The sequence below is a fragment of the Clytia hemisphaerica genome, unplaced genomic scaffold, assembly GCF_902728285.1.
Source record: "Clytia hemisphaerica strain Z4C2 unplaced genomic scaffold, Clytia hemisphaerica genome assembly, whole genome shotgun sequence".
Taxonomy (NCBI): Eukaryota; Metazoa; Cnidaria; class Hydrozoa; order Leptothecata; family Clytiidae; genus Clytia; species Clytia hemisphaerica.
Genome location: NW_027103535.1, coordinates 133,745 through 156,629, shown reverse-complemented (window position 1 = coordinate 156,629; position 22,885 = coordinate 133,745). Strand labels below are relative to the sequence as shown.

The window sequence follows — 22,885 nt, the reverse complement described above, 5'->3', positions numbered from 1 at the left end:
TTCTAGGAGAGGGTTTGCAAACCGTGAAACTTTGAAACGTGGTCAATATTCATTGAGAAAATCCAGTGGTATTTTGAAACTGAATTATCTAGGTGTGGCAAGCCATACAACTGTGGGGAGAAGTGAGAATCTTTCATTTAGAAATACAATGGTATTTTGGCAACGAAATCTTTGAGGAGGTGTAGCAAACAGAGAATTTTGGAGAGTATGTGATATTAGTCAACTTGAAATTGGTGGAATTTTTAAAGTGGGTTCCATGGAAATGCCATCTCGGAAAGGGATATTCTGAAAAGGCATACTCTGGAAAGGCTGTGCAAACCGTGAAACTTTGGAGATAATTGTAGAGATCTACTAAGAAAACCCAGTGGTAATTGAGACTGAATTTTCTAGGCGGCGTGTAACAAACCGATAAAATTTGGTGAACATGGTAGCTATTAACTGAAGGAACTGGTGGTATTTTCTAAGAAAGGTTGGCAAACCATGAAACTTTTGAGAACGTGGTCATTATTTATTGAGAAAATCCAGTGCTATTTACGGACTGAATTTTCTAGCAGAGATGCGGGAAACTGTGGAACTGTTAAGATAACTGGTAATAATTCATTGAGAAATGTAATCGTATTTTGAGGATGAATCCTTTCGAGGAGATTAGGAAACCATGGCAATTATCTAATGATAAATAGTGGTACTTTGAGATGGAACTACCACAAGAAGTCTTTTATAAACCGTGATTCTTTGAGTAGAGGTGTAACAAACAGAGTATTTTGGAGGGAGTGAATGTGGCAAACAGATGTGGTAAACAAAAAACTGCGGAAAGCGTGGTAATGAATGATGGTATCTTTGAAGTGAGTTTTCCCGGAGGGGTGCTGCAAATCGCGAACCTGCTGAGAGAGATCTAGTGGTATTTTGGGAGTGAATTTTCTAGGATCAGCAAGCCATACAACTGTTGGGAGACGTGGGAAGATTTCATTTAGAAATAGTGGTATTTTGGCAACGAAATTTAGATTTGAGGAGAGGTGTAACAAACAGAGAATTTTGGAGAGTATGTGATAGTAGTCAACTTGAAATTGATGGAAATTTTAAAGTGGGTACCATGGACTGGCCATCTCGGAAAGGCATACACCGGAAAGGCAGTACAAACCATGAAACTTTGGAGATAATGGTAGAGAGGGAGTGAACAAAAAACTGTGGAGAGCGTAGTAATGACTGGTGGTATCTTTGAAGTGAGTTTTCCCGGAGGGTTGTTGCACACCGTGAAGCTTTGAAGAGTGAGGTGGTTGAGAAAATTCAGTGGTATTTTGAAACTGAATTTTCTAGATGTGGCAAGAAATAGTGTCGAGAGAAGTGGGACTATTTCATTTATAAAAACAGTGGTATTTTGGCAAGGAAATCTCTTAGGAGCGGTAACAAGCAGATAACTTTGGAGAGCATGGTTGATTGGAAAGTGGTGGAATTTTATGGTATTTTGAGAGCGAATTTTCTAGGAGATTTGGACATGTGTGAACCAGTGGTATTTCGGGACAGAAGTTATCGAGGAGAGATGTAATAAACCAGAGTTAACATAGTTTTACAGAGATGGTAGTAATTTACTGGGGAAGCTGGCTGCTTTTGGAGTCTATGGAATGAATGGGCTAGGAAAGCTTAACAAACTATGAAACTGTGGAGAGAAGTGGTCATTACTTATTGAGAAATCTCGTGGTATTTTGGAACAGAACTTTTCATGGAGAAGTGTGGCTAGTAGATAAGACAGAAAAATGTTTGTAGTATGTGCTGAATTTCAAAACCCTCTTTCTGGTACTTGAAAGAAGGAGAACAGCTAGCAGAGTTGTATATTTCTTGCTAATAATACAATTTTCCTGTCCAGATGGACAGGATGAAATATTGGTTTACATGTTAATTGCATAGTTACATACTGACGACATTGTGAGAAGGACCGCTATGCTAAGATAGAGAGACCACATTGATTACGGAAGTCTATCGAATAGACTTTTCAAAATTCTTCAATGATATCAGAAAAAAAGATTTATTCATTTTTGCTCACATCATCAAAGTTTTGTAACTTTTGTGAAACACATTTTTGGTCAGAATATGAAATGCTATTTGTATGTCTATTTTGTGACTTTTATCAAAGGCCATGAATTATGTGGTTTTTCAGGCGAAAACAACATCATATTACCAGGCATTTGCTTGTTCACTTTTTGTTGACTAATGCTTTCCTAATAGGAGACAGATGCATTGTTTGTTTTTTGAAAGAATTACCTCCCAAGTCATTTCTTTCACTTTCAGAAAAGGGACTATTAAAATTTAAAAATATTCATTTCCAAAATTTTATAATTCTGTGTTGTCAAGTTCAGCATAACCTTTCATCTTATGTTCATGCTGCGATTTTCCTGGTCTATCCTTACAAGTGCCATCTGGATTCTGAAAATCATTGATAAGTTGAAGATAGTGTTTGTTGTTCTTTGGACAGCTGGTATGATTTTGAAAGGGTGACAGGGTCTGTTGTTGACATTAGAAGGTTTAAATACTTGACTGCGATCTGTCAATTCATCCAGCTCTCTTGGGCAGCGTTGGGTTGACTCTGCACAAACGTTCATGGTGCTCTTAATCCAGACTGCTTGACAATATTTTGGGTGAAGACGAACATGCTAGTAGGGATCAAACCCATCAAACCAACCAACCATGTTGTGTATATTTTTGATTGATATGGTAGTTGATATAAAACAAATGTACTAAAAATAAATACAACTTATAATAATCAAAGCTATTCAAAGCCCATTCAAAGCTATGATACCAACCTTTTTTTTGACGAACTAATTTCTTTCAAGCATTCCTCGATAGATTTAGCTCCACACTTGTAAATCAGCATTTTTCTTATTGTGGGGTCCTATGAAAGAAATGACCAAACCAAAAATTGAGCAAAAATCACTCAATGAAATTCAAAAAAAGGATGAGTTTTAGATGTAGGAGTAATTTTTTACAACAAGAGAACGATTTTTGCCAATTTTTTAGGGTTTTTCTCATTATTTAGGTGTATACTAAAAATCCATCGATATTTTAAAAGTTATCTTCCAATAAAAGTTAAAAAATACATCACTCAGAGTTACGTGCTTACACACTAATCATATGTACAGTAATGATTGAAAATTTGAAATTCGACGTAAAAAATCAAAAAACTGGATAATTTGTGCAATAAAACTGTAATAAAAACAACGATTAAAACATATTGAAAATAAAATGTATGATTCATCCGGGGGAACCGATTTGAAGGTCTTCAGATTAAATCTGTTGTTATGGCGACATGTGGAAATAAGTTCTGATCTTTTGTTCACGAGATGAAGCTCTGATGTAATAAAGTGAAATTTTTCTGTGAGACAGAGGTTGCAGTTTATTACCAAGCCGTTGACATAAGAGCGAGCGTGGTCGATAATCTCCCATGATAATTTTGGTTGTATGATTTTGATTTGCAGGTCCCAAACGTGGTCGGATAACTCTGTTGATGCCCTTTTGCATTCATAGTTGAAGGTGTTATTATGGCTGTACCATCTTTGTTTGAAAGAAATCTACTAAAAAAAACCATCAATTTTTCAAAGCAATTTTTTGGAACAAGATGAGTTTGCCATAAAAACGATGAAAATAAATCGATCTATCCCAGCTGGCACACAACGTTGTTTCGACGTTTATCTAACGTTCATAACGTCCATATAACGTTAGATGAACGTTGAAACAACGTTGTGTGCCAGCTGGGATGATTGCCCTTTCAGCAATTAATTTATACCTCCTTCAGAAGTGTATTTTGAAAGAAAGCCATGAAATATTTGAAAATTGATATCTACCCTATGTCGTATCGTATCAAAAGCTGTAAACAAAGAATAGAACAGTTTTTGGAATATGATTAATCAATCCCTTACAGTTTGGTACCTTACATTAGATAATGATTTGCAAGAGGCAAATTTGTTTAAGATGATTTTAGAAATACATTTAAGACGATTCATCACTGACAGAAATGTATTTTATAGGGAGTTCTGGTGGATGTAAATAAACAAGTTCTTACCTAATATTACGTATGTCTCAGCTGAATATATGGATGGAATGATTGTTTCATCAGCACATTCAGAATGTTGAACTCTGGAAAAAGGTTTTTCGATACAAGTGCACTGTAAATACGTCCTGCTGTGTGACCCAGTGTGATCCTAAAATGAATAATTATTTGCTTTAAACAAATTTACAAAACCACTAAGTCCGACGTTCAAAAATCTTTTAAAGAGTTTGAATCTAGTAAGCTCAAGATATGATTAAACAATCACTTACAGTTTGGCACCATTTGATTACATTAGATAATGATTTGCAAGAGACACTGCACCCTTTACAAATTTGTCTAAGATGAGTTTTGGGGATAAAACCTACTCATCACTGACAGAAATGTATTTTATAGGGAGTTCTGGTGGATGTAAATAAACAAGTTCTTACCTAATATTACGTATGTCTCAGCTGAATATATGGATGGAATGATTGTTTCATCAGCACATTCAGAATGTTGAACTCTGGAAAAAAGTTTTTTCGATACAAGTGCACTGTAAATACGTCCTGCTATGTGACCCAGTGTGATCCTAAAATGAATAATTATTTGCTTTAAACAAATTTACAAAATCACTAAGTCCGACGTTCAATAATTTTTTAAAGAGTTTGAATCTAGTAAGCTCAAGATAGGTATGATTAACTAATCACTTACAGTTTGGCACCATTTGATTACATTAGATAATGATTTGCAAGAGGCAATGTACCCTTTACAAACTTGTCTAAGATGAGTTTTGAAATAAGATAAAACCTACTCATCACTGACAGACATGTATTCTATAGGAAGTACTGGTTGAAAAAAATAAACCTTTCCTTACCAAATATTACGTATGTCTCAGCTGAATATATGGATGGAATGGTTGTTTCACCAGCACATTCAGAATGTTGAACTCTGCAAAAAGGTTTTCTCCATAAAAGTGCACTGTAAATACGTCCTGCTGTGTGACCCAGTGTGATCCTAAAATGGATAATTATTTGCTTTAAACAAATTTACAAAATCACTAAGTCCGACGTTCAATAATTTTTTAAAGAGTTTGAATCTAGTAAGCTCAAGATATGATTAACTAATCACTTACAGTTTAGAACCATTTGATTACATTAGATAATGATTTGCAAGAGACACTGCACCCTTTACAAATTTGTCTAAGATGAGTTTTGAAATATGATAAAACCTACCCATCACTGACAGACATGTGTTCTATAGGAAGTACTGGTTGACAAAAATAAACCTTTCCTTACCAAATATTACGTATGTCTCAGCTGAATATATGGATGGAATGGTTGTTTCATCAGCACATTCAGAATATTGAACTCTGCAAAAAGGATTTCTCCATACAAGTGCACTGTAAATACGTCCTGCTGTGTGACCCAGTGTGATCCTAAAATGAATAATTATTTGCTTTAAACAAATTTACAAAATCACTAAGTCCGACGTTCAATAATTTTTTAAAGAGTTCGAATCTAGTAAGCTCAAGATATGATTAACTAATCACTTACAGTTTAGAACCATTTAATTACATTAGATAATGATTTGCAAGAGGCAATGTACCCTTTACAAACTTGTCTAAGATGAGTTTTGAAATATGATAAAACCTACTCATCACTGACAGACATGTATTCTATAGGAAGTACTGGTTGAAAAAAAATAAATCTTTCCTTACCAAATATTACGTATGTCTCAGCTGAATATATGGATGGAATGGTTGTTTCATCAGCACATTCAGAATGTTGAACTCTGCAAAAAGGTTTTCGATACAAGTGCACTGTAAATACGTCCTGCTGTGTGATCCAGTGTGATCCTAAAATGAATAATTATTTGCTTTAAACAAATTTACAAAATCACTAAGTCCGACGTTCAATAATCTTTTAAAGAGTTTGAATCTAGTAAGCTCAAGATATGATTAAACAATCACTTACAGTTTAGAACCATTTGATTACATTAGATAATGATTTGCAAGAGACACTGCACCCTTTACAAATTTGTCTAAGATGAGTTTTGAAGTATGATAAAACCTACTCATCACTGACAGACATGTGTTCTATAGGAAGTACTGGTTGACAAAAATAAACCTTTCCTTACCAAATATTACGTATGTCTCAGCTGACTATATGGATGGAATGGTTGTTTCATCAGCACATTCAGAATGTTGAACTCTGCAAAAAGGTTTTCTCCATACAAGTGCACTGTAAATATGTCCTGCTGTGTGACCCAGTGTGATCCTAAAATGAATAATTATTTGCTTTAAACAAATTTACAAAATCACTAAGTCCGACGTTCAATAATTTTTTAAAGAGTTTGAATCTAGTAAGCTCAAGTTATGATTAACTAATCACTTACAGTTTGGCACCATTTGATTACATTAGATAATGATTTGCAAGAGGCAATGTACCCTTTTCAAACTTGTCTAAGATGAGTTTTGAAATATGATAAAACCTACTCATCACTGACAGATATGTATTCTATAGGAAGTACTGGTTGACAAAAATAAACCTTTCCTTACCAAATATTACGTATGTCTCAGCTGAATATATGGATAGAATGGTTGTTTCATCAGCACATTCAGAATGTTGAACTCTGCAAAAAGGTTTTCTCCATACAAGTGCATTGTAAATACGTCCTGCTGTGTGACCCAGTGTGATCCTAAAATGAATAATTATTTGCTTTAAACAAATTTACAAAATCACTAAGTCCGACTTTCAATAATTTTTTAAAGAGTTTGAATCTAGTAAGCTCAAGATATGATTAACTAATCACTTACAGTTTGGCACCATTTGATTACATTAGATAATGATTTGCAAGAGACACTGCACCCTTTACAAATTTGTCTAAGATGAGTTTTGAAATATGATAAAACCTACTCATCACTGACAGACATGTGTTCTATAGGAAGTACTGGTTGACAAAAATAAACCTTTCCTTACCAAATATTACGTATGTCTCAGCTGAATATATGGATGGAATGGTTGTTTCATCAGCACATTCAGAATGTTGAACTCTTCAAAAAGGTTTTCTCCATACAAGTGCACTGTAAATACGTCCTGCTGTGTGACCCAGTGTGATCCTAAAATGAATAATTATTTGCTTTAAACAAATTTACAAAATCACTAAGTCCGACGTTCAATAATTTTTTAAAGAGTTTGAATCTAGTAAGCTCAAGATATGATTAACTAATCACTTACAGTTTGGCACCATTTGATTACATTAGATAATGATTTGCAAGAGACACTGCACCCTTTACAAATTTGTCTAAGATGAGTTTTGGGGATAAAACCTACTCATCACTGACAGAAATGTATTTTATAGGGAGTTCTGGTGGATGTAAATAAACAAGTTCTTACCTAATATTACGTATGTCTCAGCTGAATATATGGATGGAATGATTGTTTCATCAGCACATTCAGAATGTTGAACTCTGGAAAAAAGTTTTTTCGATACAAGTGCACTGTAAATACGTCCTGCTATGTGACCCAGTGTGATCCTAAAATGAATAATTATTTGCTTTAAACAAATTTACAAAATCACTAAGTCCGACGTTCAATAATTTTTTAAAGAGTTTGAATCTAGTAAGCTCAAGATAGGTATGATTAACTAATCACTTACAGTTTGGCACCATTTGATTACATTAGATAATGATTTGCAAGAGGCAATGTACCCTTTACAAACTTGTCTAAGATGAGTTTTGAAATAAGATAAAACCTACTCATCACTGACAGACATGTATTCTATAGGAAGTACTGGTTGAAAAAAATAAACCTTTCCTTACCAAATATTACGTATGTCTCAGCTGAATATATGGATGGAATGGTTGATTCACCAGCACATTCAGAATGTTGAACTCTGCAAAAAGGTTTTCTCCATAAAAGTGCACTGTAAATACGTCCTGCTGTGTGACCCAGTGTGATCCTAAAATGGATAATTATTTGCTTTAAACAAATTTACAAAATCACTAAGTCCGACGTTCAATAATTTTTTAAAGAGTTTGAATCTAGTAAGCTCAAGATATGATTAAACAATCACTTACAGTTTGGCACCATTTGATTACATTAGATAATGATTTGCAAGAGACACTGCACCCTTTACAAATTTGTCTAAGATGAGTTTTGAAGTATGATAAAACCTACTCATCACTGACAGACATGTGTTCTATAGGAAGTACTGGTTGACAAAAATAAACCTTTCCTTACCAAATATTACGTATGTCTCAGCTGACTATATGGATGGAATGGTTGTTTCATCAGCACATTCAGAATGTTGAACTCTGCAAAAAGGTTTTCTCCATACAAGTGCACTGTAAATATGTCCTGCTGTGTGACCCAGTGTGATCCTAAAATGAATAATTATTTGCTTTAAACAAATTTACAAAATCACTAAGTCCGACGTTCAATAATTTTTTAAAGAGTTTGAATCTAGTAAGCTCAAGTTATGATTAACTAATCACTTACAGTTTGGCACCATTTGATTACATTAGATAATGATTTGCAAGAGGCAATGTACCCTTTTCAAACTTGTCTAAGATGAGTTTTGAAATATGATAAAACCTACTCATCACTGACAGATATGTATTCTATAGGAAGTACTGGTTGACAAAAATAAACCTTTCCTTACCAAATATTACGTATGTCTCAGCTGAATATATGGATAGAATGGTTGTTTCATCAGCACATTCAGAATGTTGAACTCTGCAAAAAGGTTTTCTCCATACAAGTGCATTGTAAATACGTCCTGCTGTGTGACCCAGTGTGATCCTAAAATGAATAATTATTTGCTTTAAACAAATTTACAAAATCACTAAGTCCGACTTTCAATAATTTTTTAAAGAGTTTGAATCTAGTAAGCTCAAGATATGATTAACTAATCACTTACAGTTTGGCACCATTTGATTACATTAGATAATGATTTGCAAGAGACACTGCACCCTTTACAAATTTGTCTAAGATGAGTTTTGAAATATGATAAAACCTACTCATCACTGACAGACATGTGTTCTATAGGAAGTACTGGTTGACAAAAATAAACCTTTCCTTACCAAATATTACGTATGTCTCAGCTGAATATATGGATGGAATGGTTGTTTCATCAGCACATTCAGAATGTTGAACTCTTCAAAAAGGTTTTCTCCATACAAGTGCACTGTAAATACGTCCTGCTGTGTGACCCAGTGTGATCCTAAAATGAATAATTATTTGCTTTAAACAAATTTACAAAATCACTAAGTCCGACGTTCAATAATTTTTTAAAGAGTTTGAATCTAGTAAGCTCAAGATATGATTAACTAATCACTTACAGTTTGGCACCATTTGATTACATTAGATAATGATTTGCAAGAGACACTGCACCCTTTACAAATTTGTCTAAGATGAGTTTTGAAATATGATACAACTGACTCATCACATAATTACTAAGTTAGACAAAGCTGCATTATTACTTTCATAAATGGTTTGAATCTAATAATTGCATTTTCAATATAAAGAAGATTCATATTATCAATAATGAGGGAATCTTTACTTGTCCCTCATGTGAAACCTACTTTAATAAGATGAAAAGGAGATGTAATTTTATTCACATTGTACAAAAAGGGATTAACACTTTAGGCCACACCAGCACGAGTCCTTGTATGGGTCAGACATACTCTATGCGATCGTCATCATAATGAATTTATAAGTAAGTGGTATGTGATGTATTACTTCATAACTTGACAGCTTAAGTTCGGTTTGATGTCTTTAATCTGCTGATTCCCATTATTGTGTCACATCAACGTTAATTTTATGATAACCTGGTGTATTTGGAGTATGACATCATTGCCATATAAGTTTTTACATCTTCCTTCATTGATGATTTTAGTGCTTGAGTTGTCTCCAAAATTTGCAATAAATTGTTTAAAGTAATCCAGTAAGATTCACTGACACCTATTAAAAAATAAAGTAATAAAAAAATCAAAGCAATGAACAGGGGTATGCTGGTGCTTATTTGATCTATTACACCTAAAGAAAAAATTTTAAAAAAATTAGTTACTATAAGTATCCACCTCCAGGCTTTTTAAAGGCCAACAAAAATTGTCATCTTGACCACAAGATGCTTTGCGGATGCCACCTTTGTGTCTTTTTGCTGTTTCCTTTTTTCTCTGGTGTTTTTGCTTTTGCATTGTTGTGAATACAAGCTGAAAATATTTACCCGTCATTGGCTCTGTTCATTCTGAAAGCATGTAATCACAATATTCAATGCTATGCTCGGTCTAAGCAAATGAATGCCAGGGTTTCACTTTTTAAAAAAATGGAGCATGTTGAGTGAATTGTCGTGAATACAAGTTCAAAATATTTACCCGTCATTGGCTCTGTTCATTCTGAAAGCATTTAAACACAATATTCAATGCTATGCTCGGTCTAAGCAAATGAATGCCAGGGTTTCACTTTTTATTAAAAAAAATGGAGCATGTTGAGTGAATTGTCGTGAGTACAAGTTCAAAATATTTACCCGTCATTGGCTCTGTTCATTCTGAAAGCATGTAAACACAATATTCAATGCTATGCTCGGTCTAAGCAAATGAATGCCAGGGTTTCACTTTTTAAAAAAATGGAGCATGTTGAGTGAATTGTCGTGAATACAAGTTCAAAATATTTACCCGTCATTGGCTCTGTTCATTCTGAAAGCATGTAAACACAATATTCAATGCTATGCTCGGTCTAAGCAAATGAATGCCAGGGTTTCACTTTTTATTTAAAAAATGGAGCATGTTGAGTGAATTGTCGTGAATACAAGTTCAAAATATTTACCCGTCATTGGCTCTGTTCATTCTGAAAGCATGTAAACACAATATTCAATGCTATGCTCGGTCTAAGCAAATGAATGCCAGGGTTTCACTTTTTATTTTAAAAAATGGAGCATGTTGAGTGAATTGTCGTGAATACAAGTTCAAAATATTTACCCGTCATTGGCTCTGTTCATTCTGAAAGCATGTAAACACAATATTCAATGCTATGCTCGGTCTAAGCAAATGAATGCCAGGGTTTCACTTTTTAAAAAAATGGAGCATGTTGAGTGAATTGTCGTGAATACAAGTTCAAAATATTTACCCGTCATTGGCTCTGTTCATTCTGAAAGCATGTAATCACAATATTCAATGCTATGCTCGGTCTAAGCAAATGAATGCCAGGGTTTCACTTTTTATTTAAAAAATGGAGCATGTTGAGTGAATTGTCGTGAATACAAGTTCAAAATATTTACCCGTCATTGGCTCTGTTCATTCTGAAAGCATGTAAACACAATATTCAATGCTATGCTCGGTCTAAGCAAATGAATGCCAGGGTTTCACTTTTTATTTTAAAAAATGGAGCATGTTGAGTGAATTGTCGTGAATACAAGTTCAAAATATTTACCCGTCATTGGCTCTGTTCATTCTGAAAGCATGTAATCACAATATTCAATGCTATGCTCGGTCTAAGCAAATGAATGCCAGGGTTTCACTTTTTATTTAAAAAAATGGAGCATGTTGAGTGAATTGTCGTGAATACAAGTTCAAAATATTTACCCGTCATTGGCTCTGTTCATTCTGAAAGCATGTAAACACAATATTCAATGCTATGCTCGGTCTAAGCAAATGAATGCCAGGGTTTCACTTTTTATTTTAAAAAATGGAGCATGTTGAGTGAATTGTCGTGAATACAAGTTCAAAATATTTACCCGTCATTGGCTCTGTTCATTCTGAAAGCATGTAATCACAATATTCAATGCTATGCTCGGTCTAAGCAAATGAATGCCAGGGTTTCACTTTTTATTTAAAAAAATGGAGCATGTTGAGTGAATTGTCGTGAATACAAGTTCAAAATATTTACCCGTCATTGGCTCTGTTCATTCTGAAAGCATGTAAACACAATATTCAATGCTATGCTCGGTCTAAGCAAATGAATGCCAGGGTTTCACTTTTTATTTTAAAAAATGGAGCATGTTGAGTGAATTGTCGTGAGTACAAGTTCAAAATATTTACCCGTCATTGGCTCTGTTCATTCTGAAAGCATGTAAACACAATATTCAATGCTATGCTCGGTCTAAGCAAATGAATGCCAGGGTTTCACTTTTTATTTAAAAAAATGGAGCATGTTGAGTGAATTGTCGTGAATACAAGTTCAAAATATTTACCCGTCATTGGCTCTGTTCATTCTGAAAGCATGTAAACACAATATTCAATGCTATGCTCGGTCTAAGCAAATGAATGCCAGGGTTTCACTTTTTATTTTAAAAAATGGAGCATGTTGAGTGAATTGTCGTGAATACAAGTTCAAAATATTTACCCGTCATTGGCTCTGTTCATTCTGAAAGCATGTAAACACAATATTCAATGCTATGCTTGGTCTAAGCAAATGAATGCCAGGGTTTCACTTTTTTAAAAAATGGAGCATGTTGAGTGAATTGTCGTGAATACAAGTTCAAAATATTTACCCGTCATTGGCTCTGTTCATTCTGAAAGCATGTAATCACAATATTCAATGCTATGCTCGGTCTAAGCAAATGAATGCCAGGGTTTCACTTTTTATTTAAAAAAATGGAGCATGTTGAGTGAATTGTCGTGAATACAAGTTCAAAATATTTACCCGTCATTGGCTCTGTTCATTCTGAAAGCATGTAAACACAATATTCAATGCTATGCTCGGTCTAAGCAAATGAATGCCAGGGTTTCACTTTTTATTTTAAAAAATGGAGCATGTTGAGTGAATTGTCGTGAATACAAGTTCAAAATATTTACCCGTCATTGGCTCTGTTCATTCTGAAAGCATGTAATCACAATATTCAATGCTATGCTCGGTCTAAGCAAATGAATGCCAGGGTTTCACTTTTTATTTAAAAAAATGGAGCATGTTGAGTGAATTGTCGTGAATACAAGTTCAAAATATTTACCCGTCATTGGCTCTGTTCATTCTGAAAGCATGTAAACACAATATTCAATGCTATGCTCGGTCTAAGCAAATGAATGCCAGGGTTTCACTTTTTATTTTAAAAAATGGAGCATGTTGAGTGAATTGTCGTGAATACAAGTTCAAAATATTTACCCGTCATTGGCTCTGTTCATTCTGAAAGCATGTAAACACAATATTCAATGCTATGTTCGGTCTAAGCAAATGAATGCCAGGGTTTCACTTTTTAAAAAAATGGAGCATGTTGAGTGAATTGTCGTAAATACAAGTTCAAAATATTTACCCGTCATTGGCTCTGTTCATTCTGAAAGCATGTAATCACAATATTCAATGCTATGCTCGGTCTAAGCAAATGAATGCCAGGGTTTCACTTTTTATTTAAAAATGGAGCATGTTGAGTGAATTGTCGTGAATACAAGTTCAAAATATTTACCCGTCATTGGCTCTGTTAATTCTTAAAGCATGTAAACACAATATTCAATGCTATGCTCGGTCTAAGCAAATGAATGCCAGGGTTTCACTTTTTAAAAAAATGGAGCATGTTGAGTGAATTGTCGTGAATACAAGTTCAAAATATTTACCCGTCATTGGCTCTGTTCATTCTGAAAGCATGTAAACACAATATTCACTGCTATGCTCGGTCTAAGCAAATGAATGCCAGGGTTTCACTTTTTAAAAAATGGAGCATGTTGAGTGAATTGTCGTGAATACAAGTTCAAAATATTTACCCGTCATTGGCTCTGTTCATTCTGAAAGTATGTAAACACAATATTCAATGCTATGCTCGGTCTAAGCAAATGAATGCCAGGGTTACACTTTTTATTTAAAAAAATGGAGCATGTTGAGTGAATTGTCGTGAATACAAGTTCAAAATATTTACCCGTCATTGGCTCTGTTCATTCTGAAAGCATGTAAACACAATATTCACTGCTATGCTCGGTCTAAGCAAATGAATGCCAGGGTTTCACTTTTTTAAAAAATGGAGCATGTTGAGTGAATTGTCGTGAATACAAGTTCAAAATATTTACCCGTCATTGGCTCTGTTCATTCTGAAAGCATGTAAACACAATATTCACTGCTATGCTCGGTCTAAGCAAATGAATGCCAGAGTTTCACTTTAAAAAAAAATGGAGCATGTTGAGTGAATTGTCGTGAATACAAGTTCAAAATATTTACCCGTCATTGGCTCTGTTCATTCTGAAAGCATGTAAACACAATATTCACTGCTATGCTCGGTCTAAGCAAATGAATGCCAGGGTTACACTTACAAGAAATGGTGCATGTTGAGTGCATTATTTTAAATACGAGCTCAAAATCTTTTCCTGTCATACACTGGAACCAGCGTAGCCTACCTTAACGTAGCAAATCGTCAATCGGAGTGATGTCAAGCCCATCTCAAAGAACAGTCATAAAGACCCTTTCTGACAAACGCGTTGAAGAAATCTACCTAATCATAACATTATCATTGCGAACAAGCCTGCTTCAACCATCCACTACAGCCCAAAGTGTGCTTGCATGTAACATGACACCTCTCACAGCAAATGAGAATACACGACCACGACACTTGATAGAAATCTTTTTATTTGTTAAAATTGGAAGTAACTCCCTGTATTTCTTCCATGCCTACCTGACACGGGAAGTAATGGCATCAAAGCAGCCACCATTGTTTTCAATCATATCACCGAGATAAAAAAATGTCTGTACAACTTCAAGATTAAACTATATATAGCAAAAACAGTAGGAGGAGGTACATCAACATGATTTAAACCGACTGGACACACATAATTCAAGTCTCCTTTTAGGTGACCTTTTATCCTATAGCAACGTTTGTGTATGTAGCATTGATATCTACTACATAGAATAGAATTGCTTCCTACACCCTTATAAAGAACACCACAAGGTCATTTACTTAATTTTTGTCTTTCACTCAGGCCATTATGCAGTGCATAACCTTGGTCTTACAAGTGTTAACAATGAGGCCATTTGCTTCAATTCTTTGTTTCCACCGAGTAAGCTTTAACAAAAGCTCATCCTTTGATTCAGCAATAATAACAAGATCATCAGCGTACGGTAATTCCCAGGGACAGCCAGTTCGAAATTCTCGAGACAGAGCCTCCATAATAATTATGAATAACAGAGGACTTAGGACTGAGCCTTGATGGACACCAACCTTTGCGATAAATTCTTCACTAAACTGACCATTGATCCTTACACACGATTTTGGACCGTTATAAATCGCTTGAACAGTTTGTACAATCCATTCAGGGACAACAAAGCTACGCATAGCCCATCATAGTACTTTCCTGGGAATGCGATCAAAGGCCTTTTCCAAATCTACGAAGGCGAAGACAATATGTTTCCCTTTGCCTAGATATTTTTCTTGTAGCTGTCGAAGATTAGAAATAGCATCAGTCGTACCACGACCAGGCATGGAGCCGAATTGCATCTCATCGATTGAGATTTGCTCTTTGACACGAATTTCGAGAATATGTTCAAGAACTTTAAGTAAAACTTCAAGCAACTCTCGAGTGACTTAGGGCAAGTCTCAGAAACCTAACAGTTTACCCTAAGTTTTCGCTACCAATAGCAGCCAGATTCAGAGATCCACTTAGGGCTCTAAAGTACCTCTATACCTTAAGCTTTCAGGATCCGGTGTTACGTAATTAAATATTAACCCAAAAATTAATTATTAAAGAAATTGTAATCATGACGTCATAATTTGATCGAATTTGGTGACATCATGAATCGTATACTCGCTATAATATTAAAAATACATGTCCAATCTTTCCCAAAATTGAACCAAAGATGCATCCAACTGAAATGTAACTTTTTGAAAAAAAAATTTTGCAAAAATTTTATGACGTCAGCAAAAAATTGCATTTTTCGATTTTTTGCATTTTTTGCTGACGTCATCAAAATTTTCAAAAAAATTTTCATTGAAAAGTTCGGCACCATTAAGATGCATCTTTGGTCCAAATTTGAGAAAGATTCGACATGTACTTATAGAGTTAGAGCTAATTTACGATTTATGACGTCATAATTTGATGACGTCATAATTCACACTTTCTTTAATAATTAATTTTTAGGTTAATATTTAATTACGTAACAACCGGGTCCTGAAACCTTAAGGTATAGGTCATCTAAAAATCCATAAGTGAGTCCCTGAGAATGGATGCTATTGGTCGCGGATTCGAGATTTGTGATTCTTAAAAATCTAGACACGCCTTAACTCACCCGAGCTTAAGAACACGACGGTTGCCACACTCTAGTGAGTCACCTTTACCTTTGTACATACTGACAATGAAAGATTCATTCCATTCTACAGGAACTTTACCTTCACGAAAGACCATATTTATAAGTGGTGTTAGTTTTGGAACAACACTGTCACATGAGATCTTGAGTATGACCGGAACAATGCCACTAGGGCCCGCAGATTTGCCAGACTTCATTTTATTTATAGCTGATAGTACCATTTCATGCGGAATTTTTAACGGGGACCTATGATGAGCTCTGCATGAAAGAGAACAGATTCGTCCCTATCAAACTCCGAATTCAAAAGTACCGCGTAATGTTGCTTCCAAACATCTAATTTCGACTTATCATCATACACAATGACACCTTCTTTATTCTTGATAAACTTCTTGCCAACAATGTCCTGATTTTCAGATTTTAAATTTCTGGCAAGCTGAAAAACATGATTCAGCTTATCCTTTTCATGAAGATAGCAAAATCTTTCATCAGAAGCATTTTTCTTAGCAATATAAACCCTAGACTTCGCTCTACATTTGGCAGCCAAGTAGGGCTCTTTCTGACCACCTTGTTTCCAACATTTCCAAAGTCTGCGCTTTTCCTTCACCGCAAAATCAACGGTTTCATTCCACCACCAAGTTTCTTTGCACCTCTGTTATTGCGATTTAGACCAACCATAGGTTGTATTAAATGACTCGAGAATGGAAGACTCTAATATTTTCCATTGGCAATGACAACGTTTTGTAATTTAGCGTCAACACATTCATGAAAGACTTCGGACAAAGCAGGGTCTCTCAGTTTCCAGACACGTCTAGGGAAGGTTTCATGTCACCAATAATTAATTTAGATAGATTAGCAGCTAAACAGAAGTCTAGAGACCTAACACCGTCAGCATTTCTAGGACCATAACCATTTCCACCATGAACATTGTCGAAGCCAGCTGTATCCTTGCCAACATGACCATTGAGATCACCACATATTATTGAAAATTACTTTGCTGGAGTTATGGCCATTTGAGCCAAGAGATCATTATGGTATCGCCCTGGAAAAGGTTGACGATTTCAAATACCTTGGAGCTTACACAAACATTAACCATGACATAGAGATTTCACTCCTGTTAATCATGGTTACTAACGTCTACTCTGATAAAGAAATTAGACGGAGCGTTTACGAGAATCCCGAAAAAAGTCAAAAACATCCGGCCTAATGTCCACATTACTAACAAAGTGTTGTACGGCAAGCTGCACCAATTGAGCAGTCTTATCCAGAAAAGAAGATTGCAGTTAGCAGGTCACGTCATCAGAGGAAATGAGCCGGCATCTAAACTTCTCCTTTGGCAGCCAACATTCTTAACAAAGAAGAGAGGTCGTCCACACAAGACACTACTTAAAGTCTTAGAACAAGACACTGGACTTGACAAAGGCGAGATGGTTCGTTTGGCACACAACAGGGTCAGATGGAAAGACATGGTCATGTCATCACTTTCAAGTGGATGATTTATGTATGTATGTTAATGAGTTCCCCTTCGCAGGCATTTCTGCCTCTCCGAAAGGATATACAATAAAGTTGTTTAGAAAAAGTTCGTTATGTTAAGACCGGAATTCAAAAGTTCTCTTCTATCCCGTTTGGTTGCTGGAGTCTTTGCGGTCTTTCTTTCCATGCTTCGTCCAGGTTAACCCTGAATTGGAACACGGTTTTGGATTTGACGACGTCGGCTGGTAGATTATTCCAAGGATTGATTGTTCGATAATAAAATGAATTGAACTGTGCACCTCTAACACCATCTTTTGGGATTCGCTCAATGAGTTGAAGGTCGTGTTCATGGTTCCTTGTGACACGCATCTGGTGCTGAAAGGTTTTGTGTAGTGAAGATCCATCGTAGACATTGAAATGTTTGTATTTTTATAATGTCGTTCCGCTCTCGTTGATATGCAAGCGTCGGAAGATCAAGTCTGCGCAAAGATCAGAAATATATCGGATCAAGAGGATAATGAAACCACAAAGTGTTAACCACTTGTCAACAAACCAACTCGATCCCAAATCAGCAGACCCTCACTTCAGTCAAACCTCACAGCAAAACCGAAGCCAGCAAGTAAACGGTTACAGAGCGCCGAATACTCACCCTGTCGCCAGAGCCCTCGATTTGTGTTAGCCAGGTGGACACCACGCGGAGGGAGAGGGTTGACTTCTGAGGAGAGGCTATCCAATGAGGCGCCGGACGAACATACATCTAGTATGTGTCCATCACTCAGCTTGACCACCCAAACAATGTTTAATCTTGAACATTGCTATGAATAATGTGTTTGTCTGAATAAACAAAGAGAAATAATGAAAACATAATTAAAAGTGTGCGAAATCCGTGATTTTTAACATATTTCTGTCATGTGTATGGCTTAAAAAATTCTTCTTAGTCAGATTTGGCGATATTTTTGGTATTGCTACTGTGCCTGACTATGCATCTCCGTGCAAGCAATTAGGAAAAAATCAAACACTGTGTCATTCATGGCACCCTTACAACAACAACAACAACAACAACAACAACACTGGTACCTCAACAAGATTGGTGGTCTCGATACTGAGAAAAATCAATTTCAAGTAACCTTCAAGAAAGTAATTACTCCAGACTTCAGTGGATGCAAACGGGAAATCAGATATTACCTATGAATAAACTAGCACGCAGTAACGGTGCGAATCTTCCCGCGCAACATCCTATAAGTATAAGCTCAATTATCAGGATTTTATTTCCATAATACGGAACAGATGATTTTGGGCCCTAATTGCTTGAGTATTCAATATGCTGAACTGAAACAATAGGACTTTGAAATCTCCCAAAAACGACTATTACTTCCAATATCAAATGAGATTACACTTTTTCCTGTATCCTTTTAAAGCCATCATCAGGTCAAGCTATTAGGATCAGGCATAGTACTTCAACATTTTGAGTATTTAATTAATTTCTTTAATTAAAACTTAATTGTTTGATGGAGTTTGATTAATTCGATCAGTTTGAAAAAGTTCGATTGATCAAGTCTGGTTTTGTCACATTTGAGAAGGATCTTTAAAGCAAAACTGTTGTAGTATGCTAAAAGAAAAATTCGATTTAATGACCCGCTTATTCAATCGAACTTGTCGAACCAATCAAACAATCAATCTAATCAAACGATTAAAGTTAAGTGAACTCTAATATTTTTTTAAAAATTGTGAGTGTTTGATTCGATCAATAGGTTTCGGTTTGATCCCTTCGATAACCCGCAATTTTGTTCGACAAGTTTGTGCCACTCCAGTTAGTCACACTAGAGTCCAACCGAATTGCTTATCAAAGATTAATGCTGCGGAAGCGCTTTATCAATTACTTGACTCGCGAGCAAAAAATGCACCGCAAAATTTACAAAGGGATATTTATGAAAAAATAAACCAGCGCTTTTTAATAAACTTAAAACTTACTAAATATTACCTAAATTTGGTGTTGGTCTTCTACTCCACAAATCAGTTTATGAGGACAGACAGGGATAATACTTCTTGCATGGTCAAGAGATTCGTACTCTTTGTACAGTGTTTAGTTTTCAAAGAATTTGAATGACACCTGTTGATAATAACACCCCTGTGTCATAGACCCGCTGGGACCCCAGCCCCTCTGGAAAATTTGGGAAAGATTTTGTCCCCAGTGGGAAAATACCCTGTATATTCAGCCCCACTGATAAATTGACTTTGATTTCATCCCCATTCGAAATCCCACTGAATTCTTCTTGGAACAACAGAATTTATATCCGGATATTCGGATTTTAATGGGAGTTTTTATCCCCACTGAGGAAAAAAGTTCCACCGGGGCTGTGAGACAGGGGTGTATAATGAGATGTATAGTAATTAATTGGAACTCTAAAGCTATAAATACGTTTTTCAAGTCTCTGAAAGTGTACGTTGCAATTCTAAGGTTTTGTAGGAGAAAAGCGTCGAGGCAAGAACAGAATAATTTGTTGGGGCGAAGATCTACAAATTTTTTACCACACATTCCATATAAAATGAAAATTTGCACTTTGAGGATTGACTCTTTACGCAGGATGGACGTTGAAACAAAATGGTGTTTGCCAGCTGGTTTCGTATCAAGTTGCCAAGTGAATTTTAGCTTGAAGCTCCAGTTTATATCTCACACATTGTGTGAACAAGCTGTCCAGTTGTGAGCACGAAGTGTGGTTTCCAGAGTTTTTTCACTTTGAGGAACTCTTTTTCAACCTGAAATAAAATTGATATATCAATCATATATCGTTAAACAAATAGATCAGGAATACTTTCACCAACTCCTTTTCTGCGACCTAAAAATGAATATATAAGCAGGAAAAAGAAAACATGGAAACTGGAGACTTGACTTTATAAAAATTGGTAAACCCCCTTCAACTTAAGGGCTCTGACCATAGTCCAAAAATTGATTTTGGTATTTGAGCATAAAAGTTATATTTCAGGTTCCTTAATACTTTTAACTAAGAATTGCCTTTATAAATTGCTTTTTAATCGAATCCCTTAAGGTAATTAAGAATTTAATTGCGAAAATGACGTTATGAACTTTAAAAAGACGTTAGTAATATGTTGCATCACCCTGTATTACAAAAAGTGCTTAGTTTTAATCTCTTTACACTGTCCGCAAAGAATTGAACAATTTTAAATTTTTTGTCAAAAGTTATGACTGTTTTTTTAAGCAAAATCCAGATGAAAAATTGATGACAAACCACTATTTTGAAGATTTCGAGACAAAGAAGCATTTACAAAAATTTTCCGCAAAAATTGTTATTGTTCGGTAAAAGATACACCATCTACTGCGAAAACTTTTTCAAAATGTTTTTTCTTCGCCGGAACTAAGCCCTTCAAAGTTGAAATACTCTTCCTCGCCAAAGGTCTTCATTTTCTTCCTCATCAAATTTTTTCAATGCAATTTTTGAATTTTCAGATTCAGGAATAGTTTGTCTAACAGAAAATGTATAACATGCCATAGTTTTGTTGGTTACATCAGTCAGAAAACACATTTTAAACACGGCAATTATGAAAAATTCACTATGGTCAGAGCCCTTAATTAACTCATTGTGGAACATAAAGACAACCACAGTAGAATTAAAACTCTTTTGGAGACTTCGGCGTATTTGTTGATCTTTGAAATCAATTTTGAGTGTTAAAGTTGATGTCCCAAACACCGTTCATACCATAGGGTTTTCTTATACTATATTCACAATACTTTGTTTAAAAAACAAGAACTTTCACATCGCATAAGAAATAGAAATAATAATTTTATTACTTTCAAGTACTTTAAATTCTGTATAGCTCATATACTCTTGTTTCCCGAATAGACGGGGGGGGGAGGGGTCCGAATAAGCAGGGGGTAGGGAAATTTTCCGAATTCTAATAAGCGGGGGGAGGTGGAATAGGAGGGGGTAGTATTATTCAAATTCAATTAGTGGGAGGGGGTCTTAATAAGAGCGGGTTGGATTTTTTCTCTTAGCAATTAGCGGGGGGGACGTCTATTCGGGAGACAAGAGTTATACTCTGTATATGATTTTAGAGCTTGTTTTAGGATCAGAGTCAAAATAAGATTTGTCAAGAACATGAAAATGAAGGACTGAAAGAGTTTATGAACGATCCGAGACCTAATCTTCCAAGATAAATTTCAAAGACGTGAAACGTGCTTCCCTTAGAAATACGAATAGAGATGTTCCGGTGAAAATTAAGTCTTCGTGGTCAAATATATTGTAAATATTAACAATAGATGGCTAAAAAAATACACATTTGTTAAACTGAAAAACTGGTTACAAGGAATCAATTAATATTTGAAAATATGTTTACAGCCCGCTTCAGGTGTCATTAGCTGGATAAATCCTTTTCTAGTAGAGTTCTCTTTGAGATATGTGTGTTGCCAACGTCCTGATAAAGTTTTTAAGATGAATGAGACATAAATTCTAATTCCAATACAATAAAATATTTCCGGATCTAGTGCGTCAATTCTTTAATGATTTACCCCACCCTTTCAGCCGGAATAAAAACCACAAAGGCAGAAATTTGCCTCTAAATTTTTGCCTACAGCTATATTTAGAAGGGGAGACTTTAAATCTTAAGCCAGAAAAAAATAGTAAAATAAAAGGTACCTCAAAACCAAACTCTCTGCAGCAAATCTTTGACGATAAAAACAGCTTCTCTACATCTACTCATTTTCTTGAATCCAAAAAGCCTTCCGTCATAACTTCCATCATCACGTGCTTTCAAACGTCGTCCTGATGAAAAAAAAAGAAATTAGAATTTTCAAAGCAGGCAAATATCGAAAGTTTTCTTCCGAAGAACTTAGGTTTTCAGCAAGAACTTAGACATCTATCCTGATTCGCGTTCAAACCAATTGAGTCTCGCTTATATTTTTCTTTCTCAGCTCTATATAATTCGATATTTACCTCGTGTTTATCGGATTAGGGAGACTTCCTACTATTCGATACGCTCCCGCATTCAATGAAAGTCCGATTCCCCTTGAAAATCGAATTAGAGAGCGTCAACTGTAATCACAACATTATTGCGCTTTTTTAGTATTAAAACCATGGCACTTTGATATTGAAAAAAAACTGACTGTAATTGTAAACATATAAATCTTTAAATGATTCTTCTCTTGAAAGAAAAATTCAAATAGATT

General features: G+C 35.3%; 4 long non-coding RNA genes across 6 annotated transcripts; all 4 read right to left on the bottom strand.

Moving 5' to 3' along the window:
- Positions 1-4,137: 4,137 nt before the first annotated feature.
- LOC136799944 (uncharacterized) lies at positions 4,138-5,819 on the bottom strand. 3 transcript variants are annotated; one of them, XR_010845645.1, is made up of 5 exons: positions 5,736-5,819; positions 5,314-5,453; positions 4,893-5,032; positions 4,468-4,607; positions 4,138-4,190 (listed from the first exon to the last, which is right to left on the bottom strand). It is a non-coding gene; the product is annotated as an uncharacterized lncRNA (long non-coding RNA). The 3 variants fall into 3 exon arrangements; XR_010845643.1 differs by lacking the exon at positions 4,468-4,607; XR_010845644.1 differs by lacking the exon at positions 4,138-4,190 and having other exon boundaries at positions 4,414-4,607.
- A 2-nt stretch (positions 5,820-5,821) lies between these two features.
- LOC136799947 (uncharacterized) lies at positions 5,822-6,610 on the bottom strand. Its single transcript, XR_010845648.1, has 3 exons — positions 6,576-6,610; positions 6,155-6,294; positions 5,822-5,873 (listed from the first exon to the last, which is right to left on the bottom strand). It is a non-coding gene; the product is annotated as an uncharacterized lncRNA (long non-coding RNA).
- Positions 6,606-7,886, bottom strand: LOC136799945 (uncharacterized). The gene is made up of 3 exons (XR_010845646.1): positions 7,839-7,886; positions 6,997-7,136; positions 6,606-6,715 (listed from the first exon to the last, which is right to left on the bottom strand). It is a non-coding gene; the product is annotated as an uncharacterized lncRNA (long non-coding RNA).
- An 824-nt stretch (positions 7,887-8,710) lies between these two features.
- LOC136799946 (uncharacterized) lies at positions 8,711-9,438 on the bottom strand. The gene is made up of 3 exons (XR_010845647.1): positions 9,360-9,438; positions 9,102-9,241; positions 8,711-8,820 (listed from the first exon to the last, which is right to left on the bottom strand). It is a non-coding gene; the product is annotated as an uncharacterized lncRNA (long non-coding RNA).
- Between the last annotated feature and the right edge of the window lie 13,447 nt (positions 9,439-22,885).